Here is an 18,702-nt window from a genome sequence, read left to right as displayed (position 1 = left end):
CCTGTCCAACCACCCCTCCACGGGCACCCCTCCATCGTCTACTGTTCATCCAGCCCTCCACACGACGGGGTCCTGTTCAACCACCCCTCCACCGTCTACTATTCATCCAGCCCTCCACACCATGGGGCCTGTTCATCCACCCCTCCACGGGCACCCCTCCACCGTCTACAGTTTATCCAACCCTCCACCACACCACGGGGTCCTGTTCATCCAGAGGCAACGCCATCGCTCACTATTCATCCAAACCCCCCGCAACACTCACTATTCATCCCATCGATCGGCTTCAGTTTCCAGCAGTAGCGAAGGAATCGCTCGATCGGGTTCAGTTAACAGCCATCGATCGATCGCTCGGGTTCAGTAACGCGTAGCCTGCAGTGCAATCGCTCGGGTTCAGTTAGAGCCCATCGCCTCGCTCGGGTTCAGTTAGAGCCCATCGCCTCGCTCGGGTTCAGTTAGAGCCAACGCCTTGCACACACGCGCGTACGTGTACGAGGGAAACGCGCATCGCTCGGCCCCTGACCTCCCACCGTAATCGGGATCTCCCTGAAATTTTCCTCGCCCTTGCTTCTACCACGGTTTTTTCCGTCATGGACGGCCCAAAGAATGTCATGCAGCTGCGTCTCCGGCCCGCCCAGGATGAAAAGCCCATTTTCTGTCATGATTTTTTGTCATAGAAGTAGGAGCCCACCACATCTATGATGATACCGGGTCTTGTCACAATTATCGTCATAGAAGTGTCATATGTATGACAGAAATTTTTTCCATTCGGCCCAAAATGTCACGGGTGTGTCTTTTTTTGTAGTGATGGTTGTGATAGCGACGTAGGTCATGCTCCTCCTCAAGAGCATCCAAAGCATTTTGATGTGTCATCTCATTGTCAGCCTCCACATAAGCCGCCACTTTGGGAGAGTCATGGCGAATATTGCTAGGAAGAATTGCTTCAGCTCCATAAACCATGAAGAAGGGTGTATAACCCGTTGATCTGTTGGGGTGGTCCTGATGCTCCAAAGGACAAAAGGAAGCTCTTCCACCTGACAACCTGGAGTCCTTTTTAAAGGAACCATGAGCCGAGGTTTGATACCTCTCAAAATCTCCTGGTTAGCACGTTCTGCCTGACCATTGGACTGAGGATGTGCAACTGATCAAACATCAAGCCTGATGCGCTCCTTTAGACAAAACTCTTTCATAGCACCTTTAGACAAATTGGTCCCATTACCAGTGATGATGCTATGAGGATAACCAAAGCGGAAAATCAGCTTCTTGACAAACTGAACTACAGTAGCCGCCTCACAATTGTTGACCGGCTCTGCCTTAACCCACTTGGTAAACTAGTCAACTGCCACCAGAAGGTGGGTCTTCTTGTCCTTAGACCTCTTAAAAGGGTCGACCATATCAAGCCCCCAGACCGCAAATGACCAAGTAATGGGGATCATTCGCAACTCCTGATCTGGCACATGAGCTTGTCTTGCAAATTTCTGACACCCATCACACTTACTAACAATATCCTTTGCGTCTACATGAGCCGTTAACCAGATAAATCCATGACGAAAAATCTAGCACGGGGTTAGCCAACCACTCAGGGTGGAAAACTTCCACGATAAACCCAGCTGCTAAAAGCTGGGCTACCTCTTCTCCAATAGCTTTATGTCGTTCTTCATTGAAACGACGAAGGAATTGCTTGACCGGGTTAACTTTATGATCCACATTAAGGTGGTGCTTAGCGAATTCTCTCGGTACACCCGGCATGTCAGGAGGTTTCCATGCAAAGATGTCCCGATTCTCACAGATGAACTCGATGAGCGCGCTTTCCTATTTGGGATCCATATTAGCCCCCACAGTGAACTGCTGAGATGAGTCGCCAGGGACAAAATCCACCTGCTTTGTATCATCAGCCGACTTAAACTTCAACAGAGGATCCTGTTCGGTACTGGGCTTCTTTAGAGGGGTCATATCATCCGGGTCAACATTGTCCTTATAAAACTTGAGCTCCTCGGTTGCACAAGCTGATTCTGCATAAGTTGCATCACCTTCCTCGCACTCCAGGGCAACTTTCGGATCACCTTGAACCGTAATCGTCCTGTTTGGCCCTAGGATCTTAAGCTGCAGATAAATATAACAAGGGCGGGCCATAAACCAAGCGTAAGCTGGCCGGCTAAACAAAGCGTGATATGGACTCTTAATCTTGACCACATCAAACCCCAAGGTCTCTGTTCTGTAATTATGGTCATCACTGAAAGCCACTTCCAATGATATCTTCCCTACAGGATAAGCAGACTTGCCAGGCACCACCCCATGGAAAACTGTAGAAGACGGCTTGAGATGCTTATCAGTCAGATTCACTCGTCAAAAGGTATCGTAGTATAATATGTTGATGCTACTACCACCATCCATGAGCACTTTTGTGAACTTATAAATGCCCACTTGAGGGGCTACCACCAACACCAGATGTACCGGATTCTCAACCCAGGGTAGGTGATCCTCTCGACTCCATGTGATCGGATGCTCTGACCATCGTAGGTATTGGGGTACCGCTGGCTCAACAACATTGACTGCACGCTTATGAACCTTCTGATCTCACTTGCAAAGACTTGTGGTGAAAACATGGTATTGACGCCGTTAAGCTGCTTTGGATTACTCTAATATCATGACTAATTATTTTGCTGCTGGTTACCCTGACCAGACTGCTAATAATAACCACCCTGACCCTGATAACCAGAGTTTGAACTACCAGCACCAAAGCCGGGCACTTGAGAGCCGGATCCTGACCCGTCGGGCGACCCATTATCGTTATCACGATGATGGTTAAGGTTGTGATTTATGAACTCTCGCATAATGAAACAATCTTTCCAGGCATGAGAGGACAACCTGCTGGGGAGACTATGCTTCAGGCATGGGTCATTAAGCACTGCCTCGAGGTTAAAAGGCTTTGCTCTATCAAAAGGCGGCTTACCATTGCCATTGCGGTGCTGGTTTTTGTACCCGGTGTTGTTGTTAGCCACTAGATCTGACCCACCATCGGTGTGTCTGCGCTTACCATTGTTATCCTGGTTGTTGCCATTATGCCCTGCCATATTCTACTTCTGCCCCTTACCATTGCCATTCTTCTTGCCCTTGTTGGATTTCTCATCATCAGATTCGGGATCTTTTTTGTTATCGAAGTCTGCATACTTAATGAGAGCCACCATGAGCTCGCCCATGTCATTACAATAACGCTTAAGCTGCCCGATCTTTTGCTTAAGGGGGGTAAAGTGACAGTTCTTCTCCAAGACCAGAACCGCCTGACCCGCTGCAATGCTTGATGCGGCTTGAACTACGTTGGTATTTCCCCAAAGAGGAAGGGATGATGCAGCACAACTACGGTAGGTATTTCCCTCTGTAGGAGAACCACGCAACACCACGTAAAGAGCTCCTGCACACAAAGAACAAATACTTCCAACTCGACGTAAGAGAGGGGTTGTCAATCCTTCACAGGTAAAAAGATAGGTAAAATTTTAGTAGAGTGGATAAATAGATCTCGCGGGAACGCGAGATAAAATAAATAAATAAATAAAAATTGCAGCGAGGTATTATTTATTTTTGGATTAATAGATCTGAAAATAAAGGCAAATAATAGTAGATCGCTAATACGTCTCCAACGTATCTATAATTTTTTATTGTTCCATGCTATATTATATTCTGCTTTGGACATTATTGGGCTTTATTATACACTTTAAATTATTTTTGGGACTAACCTATTAACCGGAGGCCCAGCCCAGAATTGCTGTTTTTGCCTATTTCAGAGTTTCACAGAAAAAGAATATCAAACGGAGTCCAAACGGAATGAAACCTTCGGGAACGTGATTTTTGGAATGAACGTGATCCAGAGGACTTGGACCCTACTTCAAGAAAGCAACCAGGAAGGCACGAGATAGGGGGGCGCGCCTACCCCCCAGGCGCGCCCTCCACCCTCGTGGGGCCCACGTTGCTCCACCGACGTACTTCTTCCTCCTATATATACCTATGTACCCCCAAACTACCAGATACAGAGCCAAAACCCTAATTCCACCACCGCAACCTTCTGTACCCGTGAGATCCCATCTTGGGGCCTTTTCCGGAGCTCCGCCGGAGGGGGCATTGATCACGCAGGGCTTCTACATCAACACCATAGCCTCTCCGATGATGTGTGAGTAGTTTACTTCAGACCTTCGGGTCCATAGTTATTAGCTAGATGGCTTCTTCTCTCTTTTTGGATCTCAATACAATGTTCTCCCCCTCTCTTGTGGAGATCTATTCGATGTAATCTTCTTTTGCGGTGTGTTTGTTGAGACCGATGAATTGTGGGTTTATGATCAAGTTTATCTATGAACAATATTTGAATCTTCTCTGAATTCTTTTATGTATGATTGGTTATCTTTGCAAGTCTCTTCGAATTATCAGTTTGATTTGGCCTACTAGATTGATCTTTCTTGCAATGGGAGAAGTGCTTAGCTTTGGGTTCAATCTTGCGGTGTCCTTTCCTAGTGACAGTAAGGGCAGCAAGGCACGTATTGTATTATTGCCATCAAGGATAACAAGATGGGGTTTATATCATATTGCATGAGTTTATCCCTCTATGTCATGTCATCTTGCTTAAAGCGTTACTCTGTTCCTTTGAACTTAATACTCTAGATGTATGCTGGATAGCGGTCGATGTGTGGAGTAATAGTAGTAGATGCAGGCAGGAGTCGGTCTACTTGTCTCGGACGTGATGCCTATATACATGATCATACCTAGATATTCTCATAACGATGCTCAATTCTGTCAATTTCTCAACAGTAATTTGTTTACCCACCGTAATACTTATGCCCTCGAGAGAAGCCACTAGTGAAATCTATGGCCCCGGGGTCTATTTTCCATCATATTAATCTCCCATCAACAAGGTATTTCTTTTGCCGTTTTTATTTTGCTTTAGTTACTTTGCATCTTTATCATAAAAATACCAAAAATATTACCTTATCATATCTATCAGATCTCACTTTCGTAAGTGACTGTGAAGGGATTGACAACCCCTTTATTGCGTTGGTTGCGAGGATTTTATTTGTTTGTGTAGGTGCGAGGGACTCGTGCGTGGCCTCCTACTGGATTGATACATTGGTTCTCAAAAACTGAGGGAAATACTTACGCTACTTTGCTGCATCACCCTTTCCTCTTCAAGGGAAAACCAACACAATTCTCAAGAGGTAGCAATCGCAAAGGAAAATATAATAAAGAATAGACCCGGGGCTGTAGATTTCACTAGTGGCCTCTCTCGAGAAAAATAGCATACAGTGGGTAAACATATTATTGTTGGGCAATTGATAGAAATTCAAATAATCATGATGATATCTAGGTAATGATCATTATATAGGCATCACGTCCAAGATTAGTAGACCGACTCCTGCCTGCATCTACTACTATTACTCTACACATCGACCGCTATCCAGCATGCATCTAGTGTATTAAGTTCATGGAGAAACGAAGTAATGCAATAAGAACAATGACATGATGTAGACAAGATCTATTTATGTAGAAATAGACCCCATCTTGGTATCCTTAATAGCAATGATACATACGTGTCGGTTCCCCTTCTGTCACTGGGATCAAACACCGTAAGATCGAACCCATCACAAAGCACCTCTTCCCATGGCAAGAAAATTTGATCTAGTTGTCCTACCTAAACCAAAGATTCGAAGAAGAAATACGAGGCTATAAGTAATCATGCATATGAGAGATGAAAAGACTCAAATAACTTTCATGGATAAAAACATAGATTTGATCATAAACATAAAGTTCATCGGATCCCAACAAACACACCACAAGAAGAGTTACATCAAATAGATCTCCAAGAGACCATTGTATTGAGAATCAAGAGAGAGATAGAGAGGAAGACATCTAGCTACTAACTACGGACCCGGAGGTCTACAAATAACTACTCACGCATCATCGGAGCGGCATCAATGAGGATGATGAACCCCTCTGTGATGGTGTCTAGATTGGATCTGTGGTTTCTGGAACTTGCGGCGGCTGGAATTGATTTTTGTCAACTCCCCTAGGGTTTCTGGAATATTGGGGTATTTATAGAGCCAATAGGCGGTGCGGGAGGCCACCGTAGTGGGCACAACCCACCAGGGCGCGCCTGGGGGCCCAGGCGCGCCCTGGTGGGTTGTGTCCCCCTCAGGGCACCCGCAGGTGCTTCTCCAGCCCATTGGGTGTCTTCTGGTCCATAAAAATACCACAAAAAGTTTCACTGCATTTGGACTCCGTTTGATATTGATTTTCTGTGATGTAAAAAATAAGCAAAAAACCGAAACTGTCACTGGGCACTATGTCAATAGGTTAGTCCCAAAAAATGATATAAAAGGATTATAAAACGATTGTTAAACATCCAAGAATGATAATATAATAGCATGGAACAATCAAAAAATATAGATACATTGGAGACGTATCAGCATCCCCAAGCTTAATTCCTGCTCGTCCTCAAGTAGGTAAATGATAAAATCAGAATTTTTGATGTGGAATGCTACCTAACATGTTCATCACACATTCTTTCTTTTATAGCATGGACATTTGGACTTTTATATGGTTTAATGCAATAGTCCAGTATTGATATGAGGACTTTAATAGTCAAGCATATCAACAAACAACCATGTCTTTCAAAATATCAACGCTAAAGCAAGTTATCCCTAGCCTATTATGCTCAATCATTGATCTATTCATGAAACACACTTGCATATTAGCTACACCCAATGCTCAAGTACGATCATAGTGCCCCTTAGTTGGTGCTTTATAAGAGAAGATGGAGACTCAAATAAAAATAAAAATTTCATAAAGTAGATAGAAAGGCCCTTCGCAGGGGGAAGTAGGGATTTGTAGAGGTGCCAGAGGTCAAAGCGAAAAAGATAGAGATAAAACATTTTGGTTGGCATGCTTTTCCTGTCAACGAAAACGATCAAGTAGTTCCCAATACTTTCCATGCTAGATATATCATAGGCGGTTCCCAAACAAAAAATAAAGTTTATTCCTATTTCCACCATACTTTCACTTTCCATGGCTAACTGTATCCATGGGTGCCTTCCAAACCAACACTTTCCAAGGAATTTATTATTTGATAACATAAAATAAATTCATTTTTCATTTCGGGACTGGGCATCCCTAATACCTTTGTCGTACTCTCGTGCAATGACAAGTGAATAAACACTCATCTTGAGAATAACACATCTAGGATGGAAATATATCAGCCACCCCCTACCATTTCATGAGCGGTACAAACACACAAAAGAGAAGTTTATTTTGAAAATTAGAGATGGCACATAAAAATTTGCTTAGAATGGCAAAATAATACCGCATATAGGTAGGTATAGTGGACACATGTGGAAAAACTGGTTTAAAGGATTTTGGATGCACAAGTAGTGATCATACTTGGTGCAAGTGAATGCTAGCAAAAGATAGAAGCATCCAACCAAGAAACGAAAAATCTCATAAGCGAGCATTGAGCATAATTAACACTGAATAGTGCACCACAAGTAGGATGTAATTTCATTGCATAACTATTGACTTTCGTGCTTGCATAGGGAATCACAAACCTTAACACCAATATTCTTACTAAAGCATAATTACTCATCAAAATGACTCACATATTACTATCATCATATCTCAAAACTATTACAAGGAATCAAGTTTATTTTTTCCAATGATCTTCATGAAAGTTTTTATTATATCCTCCTTGGATATCTATCACTTTGGGACTAGTTTCATATGTTACTTTTGATAGCTCAAACAAATATAAGTGAAGAACATGAGCATAATTTTCTTTCTTCTCACCAAATAATTTAAGTAAAGCATGAGAGAATTTCTTAAAAAATACTAAAATCACACCATGCTCAAAAGATATAAGTGAAGCACTAGAGCAATTCCATAGCTCATAAAGATTTAAGTGAAGCATAGAGAGCAATTTTAACAAGTCATGGCATAATTTTGGCTCTCTCAAATAGGTGTGTCCAGCAAGGATTCATGACTAAAAACATAAAGCAAAACAAGCAAAGACTCATATCATACAAAATGCTCCAAGCAAAAATCATAATATGTGACGAATAAAAATATAGTTTCAAGTAAAATGCCGATGGTTGTTAGAAAAAAGAGGGGATGCCATTCAGGGGCATCCCCAAGCTTAGTTGCTTGATACTTCTTTAATATTTTATTGGGGTGCCATGGGAATCCCCAAGCTTAGCCTATTGCTAATCCCTATTCCTTCATCCATCGCAAATTAAGTCACCCAAAACTTGAAAACTTCAATCACACAAAACTCAACAAAATCTTCGTGAGATCCGTTAGTATAAGAAAGTAAATCACTACTATGAGTACTATTGCAAACCCATTAATATTTTATTTTTTGCATTATATCTACTGTATTCCAGCTTTTCTATGGCAAAAACTCTCCAAAGAAAACCATAGAATCATCAAAACAAGCACACAACACAAAGAAAACAGAATCTGTCAAAAACAGAACAGTCTGTAGAAATCTAGAAATTTTGAATACTTCCGTAACTCCAAAAATTCTAAAAAATTAGGACAACGTGAGCAATTTGTATATTAATCTTGTTAAAAAACAACCAGTATTTTCTCGCAATTCAATTAAAAACGAAAATTATTTTTCTGGAGGCAAAAGTTTCTCTTTTTCAGCAAGATCAAATCAACTATCACCCAATCTGATCCCAAAAGCTTTGCTTGGCACAAACACTAATTGAAACACAAAAACCACAATCATAACAGTAGAATAATTGTGCAACCACTCAAGAATAGAAAGAAAAAGACAAAAATAAATTTTATTCATTGGGTTGCCTCCCAGCAAGCGCTATCGTTTTTTGCCCCTAGCTAGGCATAAGGTTTCAACGATGCTCACACGAAAAATAAGAATTGAAACACAAACAGAGCATCAAACATATTTAAGTCTAACATACTTCCTATGCGTCAGAATTTTATAAGAAAACAAATCATCAAGGCAAGAAATATCTTGCTTATGCAAGGAAGAAGAAAGAAACGATAGCAATCTCAACATAACGAGAGGTAATTTAGTGACATGAAAATTTCTACAGCCATATTTCCCTCTGTCAAAATAATTACATGTAGGATCATAATCGAATTCAACAATATAGCTATCATATAAAATATTCTCTTCATGATCCACATGCATAAAAGTTTTATAATCTTCCAATATAGTGGGATTAACATCAACTAAAGTCTTGACCTCTCCGAACCCACTTTTATAAAAAAATTCATAAGATTGAACACTCTCCAAATATGTGGGATTATTTTTACCTAGAGTTGACACTCTTCTAAACCCACTTTCAATATTATTGCAAACATATTCATCATGAGGCTTAAATAAACTATCAATATCATAAGAATAATTATCACCCCAATCATGATCATTGCAATAAGTAGCAGACATGGCAATATTAGCATCCCCAAGCTTGGGGTTTTGCATATTATTAGCATAATTGACAGTAATAGAATTTATAATAACATCATTGCAATCATGCTTTTCGTCTAAGGAGCTATCATGAATCACTTTATAAATTCCTTCTTTTAAGACTTCATCACAATTTTCAGATTCATGATTCTCAAGCAAAACTTCATAAAGATAATCTAGTGAACTCAATTCACTAGCAATGGGTTCATCATGATTGGATATCTTGAAAAGATTAGCAAGTGGATGAGGATCCATATCAATTGAATTTTAGCAAGTGAAGATGCAAGCAAATAGAAGACACATGGTCACACAAGCAAAAATATATCAAACGAGAAAAAGGCAAATGAAAAAGAGAGCGAATTTTTTTTGTGAAGTGGCGGAGATGAGAACGAGAGGCAAATGGCAAATAATGTAAATTACAAGGAGATGAGATTTGTGATTAGGAACCTGGTAGATGTTGGTGATGTCTCCCCAGCAACGGCGCCAAAAATTCCTTTTGATGCAGCTTGAACTACGCCGGTATTTCCCCAAAGAGGAAGGGATGATGCAGCATAGCTACATAGGTATTTCCCTCAGTGATGAGACCAAGATTATCGAACCAGTAGGAGAACCACACAACACTATGTAATTAGCTCCTTGATGCGTCCATTTTGCATCATGTTTTCATACTGTTATTTATGATGTTTTTATGCATAATAATGCTTTTTGGAGTAATTCTCATGCTCTTTCTCTCATAATTTGCAAGGTACACACAAAGAGAGAGAATTCTGGCAGCTGGAAATCTGGACCTGGAAAGCTACGTCAGGCTACCTATTCTGCACAACTCCAAACAAGCTGAAACTTCACGGAGAATTTTTATGGAATATATGAAAAATATTGGAGCAAATAAGTACCAGAGGAGGCCCACCAGGTGGGCACAACCCACCTGGGTACGCCAGGGAGTCCAGGCGCGCCCTGGTGGGTTGTGCTCACCTAGGCCCACCTCCGGTGCCCATCTTCTGGTATATAATTCATTTCGACCTAGAAAAAATAAGTAGGGGACTTTCGGGACAGAGCACCGCCGTCTTGAGGCGGAACTTGGGCAGGAGTACTTTTGCCCTCCGGCAGAGCGATTCTGCCGAGGGAACTTCCCTCCCGGAGGGGCAAATCATCGTCATCATCATCACCAACAACTCTCCACCTTGGGGAGGATAATCTCCATGAACATCTTCAATACCACCATCTCATCTCAAACCCTAGTTCATCTCTTGTGTTCAATCTTGTTACGAAAACTATAGATTGCACTACTGCAGGATGCTGCTAACGCGACACTACAATCAGACACCCTTCGAGAAACTATGTGCGATGCCATAATCGCAAACGGTGCTGTATGAAAACCGTCAGAAATGTATAAAACGTTTGCGATGACGGATGCATCAAACACAGTTCAGGTTTTAGTTGCATGTGCGATGAAGGGCATATGCTTCAGTTCAATTAACTGTTTGCGATGAGGAGGAACAAAAGAAACAGGAAGCCGGATGAAGGCGTGTGCGATACATAGCATACGGTTAACTCGGATGAACTATTTGTGATTAGGCAACACAAAAGAAACGGCAGCCAGATGAAGGTGTGTGCGATATACAGCATACGGTTCACTCGGATGAACTGTTTGTGATTAGGCAACACAAAAGAAACGCTCAGCCAGATCAAGGTGTGTGTGATATACAACATCCGGTTCACTCGTATGAACTGTTTGCATTGACACAAGAGTACAGAAACGGTTCAAGTTAACAAGACATGTGTGTTGTGCGATGGGATTGCATGCGGTTCACTCGGCCCTTGTCGTTAGTGTGTGACCTCTGTGGCAACCGTTCGCTCCCCAGGCGCCTCTTCGTGTACCGTGGCAACTGTCCACCGACTCTCCCCTTTCCCTCTCGATTTGGAACTACTGTCGCATGCTAGATCTTCCTCCCTCCTCCATTTTCCTTCACCCTTCCTTCTGCCATTATTTGATCGTCTTCTACATGTAGGGAACAAGCCGGAAACGACCCCGTTATTCTTGCCCTGATCTGAATGATGATGCGATGGAGGAACTCATTGATCGGTGCGATGTCATCACCTCGGCTAGCATGGCAGGTTCGTTCAAGACCATTCTGGACTCAACTAATAACATCATTACAAGGAACCCAAGGGTTCAGGAGCGGTTTGATCTCCCCTATCTTCTTCGTCGTGACCGTGTTGACTGGCGCGGGGACAAGGGAAGCCTCGCCTTGTGTAAGTTGATGCCGCTTGATAATGATATGTATGATGTTAAGATGCCATCGCTTGAGGGCAAGGCTTGGGCAGGCGCAAATGGAGATTGGGTTGTTTATATTGGGTACAACTGCGAGTGGGAACTTGTGAATGTGTACACTCGTCACCGGGTTCCACTTCGAAAAATCTCATACGACTGCCCACAGGTTGAGTACACCGATATTCTACATGAGTTCAAATATGATCATGCTAAATGTCATCTACGGAAGATAGCAATTTGTCGAGTTCCCAACCGCTCTTGGGGTTATAGGAATGCTTATGTTGTCGCTATCTTCGACAAGCTTGTTGCCGTCCTTCATGGTTTGACTCGATGGATATTGCTCAAAAATCAGTTTCTATACACAGATGAGTACTGTGATGCAATTCAATACGAGGGTCTTGTGTTTGCTGCCACCACTCATGGCACTGTTTTTGCATGGAATCCTCATGATTTCGGTACGTTTGTCTTCCATCGTAATTATAATTGTTTCATCCACATGTATGCGGGTTAGCTAGTTTCCCTTTACTAATTATCCTTCTTGTGTTTCCAAGGTCCTGTGAACATTCCACCACCTATACTTGAAGATTTTATTCATGACCATGAGGACGAGCAGGACCCATATACTCAGTGGCGTCTGGCAACTTATTTCGATGGATCACCTCTTCTTGTCTGTATACGGGGCACTGCTGATGTTACTAAGGAAGCAGGTGTTGTCTCATATGGTCGCACTCTCCCGACCTATTCCAACATCTGTTGCAGGGTATTTGGGATGGATACTGGTGTACTAGTGCCAACATCTTCTCCCTGGTTCAGTATTGAAAGTCTTGGAGGAAACTCACTCTTCCTTGGACAAACCTATCCAATGATGGTGGAAGGCGATCCACCTGTTGTTGGCACAATGTTACTACCATTTATTAGAAGCAATTGTATCTATACCTCAAACATTACTATGCTTCCCTACCGTCCCAATATGGGTATTGAAATAGGCCGCTTCAGCCTGGATGATCAGTCCTGCGTTAGTCTCGAGATTGACAGTAGCTGGCCCATCCCAGAGAATCACTTCTGGTTCAAAGCAAGCGTTTCCAATGCCGACGAGTGGTTGAGATGAAGTTCATTTCCTCTTTGTTATTTGTTGTGTCAGAAAAACTTTACTAGAATGTTTTGATGGAAATGATCTATAATCCAACGTGTATCCTCGTTGTCGTTGTGGGTTGATGACTTGTTGTATATAATCAATGGTACATTTGTATATGCGTCCATGAACTCACGCCTGCTAGTGGTGTCCATGTGAACAGTGCTAGTGATTTTAGTTGCAAAAATTAGATAGTGCTAGTGATAGCTGCATATTTGGCAAATCGCAGTGTTACAAGGTTGACAAATGGCAATGTTACTAGATAAACAAATGTCAATCTTTCCAGTTTGAGAAATGGCAACATACCCAAAATGACAAATATGCAAATCTTACCCAATTGTTTGTACGTGGTTGCACACGGTTCATGCAAAACCACCGTTTGCGTTGAAGGGATGCAGAAATCTTGCTCGGCACATTTTCTCTTGGCTTCCTGGGGAAGCTGTCGGTTTGCATACGGGTGTTCTAACTAAAATGTTTGCGATGAGTGTTTTATAGTGGAAGTCAAAGGGCTCGCTTCCTAGTGAGCCTACGCAGCATAAAGCTCGCACGCTTCCTAGTGAGCCTGCGCATTGGAGGACATCTTAAGAGGCTAAGGGCCAACAACCATATGGTCCATATCTACATACTTAACATATATAGTAACAACTAGCACATTTTAAGAGGCTGAGGGCCAACAACCACAACTATCCACTAGAAGTAGCTTGGTCACGGCGACTCGGCATCTCGTCAATGAAAAGGAAGATCCCTCCTGTGCCTTGGTAGAGCAAGAGTAGAACAGTGTCTCCAATTTTCCAATATGGATGCATTTCCACGAGAAGCGAGAACTTGTTAATGTGAATGGTTCCATTTTTGTGGGAAATGCAGTACCTTCCAATCACTTTGGCATTATTAGCAGGCACAAGTGTAATTCGACCATGCCGGGATATCAATCCAGGAACGGCTACAGGGGCAATTTCTATTGACATGTAGAATACAAAACAATTGTAACATATCATTGAAGATATATATAGTTTATGAGCATCAACATTAAAATAAGACTTTTTACCAGTGCTTTGTGCACACAATTGGTATTGTTCAGTGTGTGCACTATAGGTCTAATTAATCCCATCCAAAATCCAGCGTTCATACGCTGTGCTATCTCTATCAGATTATCAACAAATTTTATGGCATGCTTCAAGTCATTCCAGTGAAATTTGGTACGCTTAGTAACATACAGATCGTTCACTATGCATCCAACATATCCTGGTTAAAAGGTGGAAAGGTATTATTTATTCAGAACATGGCAGAAGAATATATAGTGCGCATAAATTGGTAAACAGAATTTGTTACTGCCTAGGAACGGAGTCAGAATATGATATCACAATTGGATGCTTAAATAGTGATCAATTGGTTGCTTAAATAGTAATATGACAGCATGGAGAAAGTTGAAAGGACACTAACCTCGATCAGAGTTTGATCGGCTGATGACGTTGGGAAAGTAAACATCCATGTTAATTAGACCAGGCTGTGGTGCACGCACTAGAATTTTATTGCCAGCTTTCAGTTCATAACACTTAGACATTTTTCTCCAAAGGTCCGCATTAAAATAGGAGTGACCATCTTTATCAAGTTTTATGCTAACGTCATTGTAAACCCATGTTGCGTTGTCAATATGATATCCTGGGAGTCATCAGCAAAGTAAAGCCCAAGATTTCCTTCTACTCCTGTTCTTGCAAAGCAAGAGATGTACTGCTTGAAATGAAAATTAAGATCGTAAATTATATATATTGAAATAACCGAGCAAGATGCAAATATGGGAGTAACTTATAGAACATATCCATATATAGATGCAAGCAAAGTACAAAAATATAGAATTAAAAATAGATAATGTAACAAAGATTTGATGCAAATATATAGATAATGTAGCAACAGATGGTATATGTTCACAAATTTAGGCCATGCCGGCCGTGGTAGGTTGAGATTGAACATACCGAGCGCTCCCTGAAGTCATCCGGAATGGTGAGATAGAACTTCGTTTCTGACTGGCCACGACCACAATTGCCCGATTTGTGCTCACACTATGCACACATGAATGAACACCCACGAATCAGCTAGAACAAAAATGATTCCATGCCGATTTCCGACGGTTGATTAACATCGACGGATGGATTGCGATAAGAGATGAGTGAATATTTCGCTAATTAAGTTGATTACCTTCTCCATGAGAAAAATCCCCGCCCAATCCCGCAGAAAACCCTAGTCAACCAGAGTCTAGAATGTCGGTGCACATAGGCGGCGTAAAGTGGTGGAGGCGAAATCCGGTGCCGTTTGGAGTGCGACCTACGGCCGCCGCCAACAGCCGTCGAGCTTAGGGTGCAGAGTTGCGGAGGAGTCCGCGACGAGTGAGTGGGGACGAAGTGGGCGAGGGTTTTCTTTTCCTTTTGCATGTGTGAGTGAACACACACGGTTCGCAGAGGTGACGGAGATGAACCGTGTGCGATAGTAAATCACTGAGATTGAATGGGAATCCAAATTTCCTTTGTCTTTCATCCATGAGTTTTTTTCTACGATGAACATAAACCCTGCTAATCACCGTGTTCAAATTTGACACTTTTCCTTGTTCATTTAAAATATTTAGGGGATTATGTGCATTTTGTAGGCATTAATACACACAATTCAAATTCAAACAATTGGTGCATGAAAGGGTGCACAAGAACGGTCTGGAAAAACCATTCTCATGGTATTTAGTAATTTCTCAAGCCTTTTACAAGGAATGGGCAGAGATTTCAATGGACTCAACCACAAATGTGTCATTTACTGGGTTATCAACTATAGAACAATGAAATATGTGCTTGAAAAACATGACGGCTTGCATGGTGCCATGGTATGGCCTCACCGTGCCCTGGTTAAAAGCTGAGAAGGTTTGACTTATGTCGTCATGCATGCCCTTCATAAATCGAACCATCACCAAGGAAGTTCAATGCTTTCGAGAGGGAAATCACCAAGATTGAAGGAGAATCCAAATTTCCATCCTAGTTTGTCTTTCAGATTTTTTCCAACGATCAACATACCGCCTCAAATGAAACATGTTCAAATTTGACATTTTTCTGAACTCATTTACCATATTTATGGGATTGTGTGCATTTTCTAGGCATTAATTATGCACATAATTTAAATTCGAACAATCGGTGCATGAAAAGGTGCACAAGGACGGTTTGGAAAACCATGCTCGTGCTATACAAAAAATGAAACACATGGTTGGAAAACATGATGCCTGGTGTGGTGCCATGGTATGGCCTCACCATACCCCAGGTAAAAATTGGAGAATGTTTTCCTTATGTCATGATGCGCGCCTTTCATAAAATGAACCATCATCTGAGGAAGTTTCATGGTTTCGAGGGGAAAATCACCAAGATTGAAGGGGGATCCAAATTTCTTTTGTCCTTTGTTCACGACTTTTTTCTATGATGAGCATACAACCTACAAATCACCGTGTTCAAATTTGGCACTTTTCCGGGTTCATTTGCCATATTTAGGGGATTATGTGCATTTCCTAGGCATTAATGCGCATAATTCAAGTGCAAACAATCGATGCATGAAAGGGTCCACAAGAATGGCCTAGAAAACCATGCTCGTTCCATTTAGTAAATTCTCATGCCTTTTACAAGGAATGGACAGATATTTCGATGAAATGTGTGGCAATAGTCAACCACAAATGTTTGTTTGTTGGGTTTTCAACTATAGAAAAAAATGAAATAAATGCTTAAAAAACATGACGCTTGGCATGGTGCCATGGAATGACCTCACCATGCCCTGGTAAAAATTTGAGAAGGTTTGGCTTATGTCGTCATGCATGCCCTTCACAAATTGAACCATCCCCGAGGAAGTTCCATGCTTTCGAGAGGGAAAATCCCCAAGATTGAAGGGGAATCCTAATTTCCGTCCTAGTTTGTCATTCTGGTTTTTTCCGACGATCAACATACCGCCTCAAATACAACGTGTTCAAATTTGACATTTTCCCGGGCTCATTTACAATATTTAGGGGATTATGTGCATTTTCTAGGCATTAATGGACATAATTCAAATTCAAACAATTGGTGCATGAAAAGGTGCACAAGAAGGGTCTGGAGAACCATGCTCGTGCTATTTAGCCCATTCTCATGCCTTTTACAAGGAATGGGCAGATATTTCAAGGAAATGTGTGGCAATAGTCAACCATAAACGTGTCATTTACTCGGTTAACAACTATACAAAAAATGAACCACATGGTTGGAAAACATGACGCCTGGCTTGGTGCCATGGTATGGCCTCACCATGCCCTCGTAGAAATTGGAGAATGTTTTCCTTATGTCGTGATGCACGCCTTTCATAAATTGAACCATCACCGAGGAAGTTTCATGGTTTTAAGGGGGAAATCACCAAGATTGAAGGGGGGTCCAAATTTCATTTGTCCTTTGTCCATGAGTTTTTTTACATGATGAACATACAACCTGCAAATCACCGTGTTCAAATTTGGCACTTTTCTGTGTTCATTTGACATATTTAGGGGATTATGTGCATTTCCTAGGCATTAATGCGCATAATTCAAGTTCAAAACAATCGATGCATGAAAGGGTCCACAAGAACGGCCTAGAAAACCATGCTCGTGCCATTTAGTAAATTCTCATACCTTTTACAAGGAATGGACAGATATTTCGATGAAACGTGTGGGAATAGTCAACCACAAATGTCTGTTTGTTGGGTTTTCAACTATAAAAAATGAAATAAATGCTTAAAAAACATGACGCCTGGCATGGTGCCATGGTATGACCTCACCATGCCTTGGTAAAAAATTGAGAAGGTTTGGCTTGTGTTGTCATGCACGCCCTTCATAAATCAAACCATCACCGAGGAAGTTCCATGCTTTCGAAAGGAAAATCCTCAAGATTTAAGGGGAATCCAAATTTTCTTCGTTCTTTTCCCTGGAGTTTTTTCTACGACAAACATACACCCTGCAAATCACCGTGTTTAAATTTGGCATCTTTCCGGGCTCATTTACCATATTTAGGGGATTATGTGCATTTTGTAGGCATTTAGCGCATATAAATCCAATCCAGCTACAGGTGCGCGAGTGTGATGTGAGGGACATGGATTGCCGTTCGATCACGGCTCATCCAACGGTGCACACACGCGATCCGCGTGGCCGGGGTTCCGGCCAATCATAACGCAACACAAAATAGGCTCAGCGCACACTATTTCCGGAAGCGACGGAGATGAACCGTGTGGGATAATGAACGAGCAAAATTGTAAGGGAAGCCAAATTTCTGTTGTCATTTGTGGTTGAGCTCTTTAATACCACCGCACTGTATGACTGCCCGGCCCCTCCGTCCCAGAGCTCTCTCCAGGCGTCGTCCATGGCACCGTTGCGCACAGTAATTGGTAAGGAAGCGATGGCATCCCGCTGCGCCACGTTCCTCGCTGCCCGCGACCGCGCACATGGTAAGGAAGCGATGGCATCTCGCCGTGCCGAGTTCATCATCGTCGCCAGCCAGACAGTTACATGGGCGAACTTTGAGGCTGCCATGGATGAATGGGTGGTGGATCTAGAGGCGGCCAAAGCTGCACAGAAGGAGCGGAAAAGGCAGAAAGCAGTCAAGAAAAGAGTCTCGCCGCCGGAAGAAAAAAGAGGCTGCATGCCATGGGGAGGAGAGCTTGGTGGAGATCGAAGCATGGTGGGCTGCCGCCTACAAGGCCAAGAAGGAGAACGCCGGCGTTTGGCCAGCATGCCCTGATGGCAGCATGTGAGAACTAGTTTAAGTTTGTAGTATTAGAGCAAATTACCAGTAGTAATTTAAGTTTGTAGTACTAACGTAC

This window comes from Triticum dicoccoides, chromosome 7A, assembly GCF_002162155.2.
Source record: "Triticum dicoccoides isolate Atlit2015 ecotype Zavitan chromosome 7A, WEW_v2.0, whole genome shotgun sequence".
NCBI lineage: Eukaryota > Viridiplantae > Streptophyta > Magnoliopsida > Poales > Poaceae > Triticum > Triticum dicoccoides.
Note: the sequence above shows the minus strand (reverse complement) of the source record.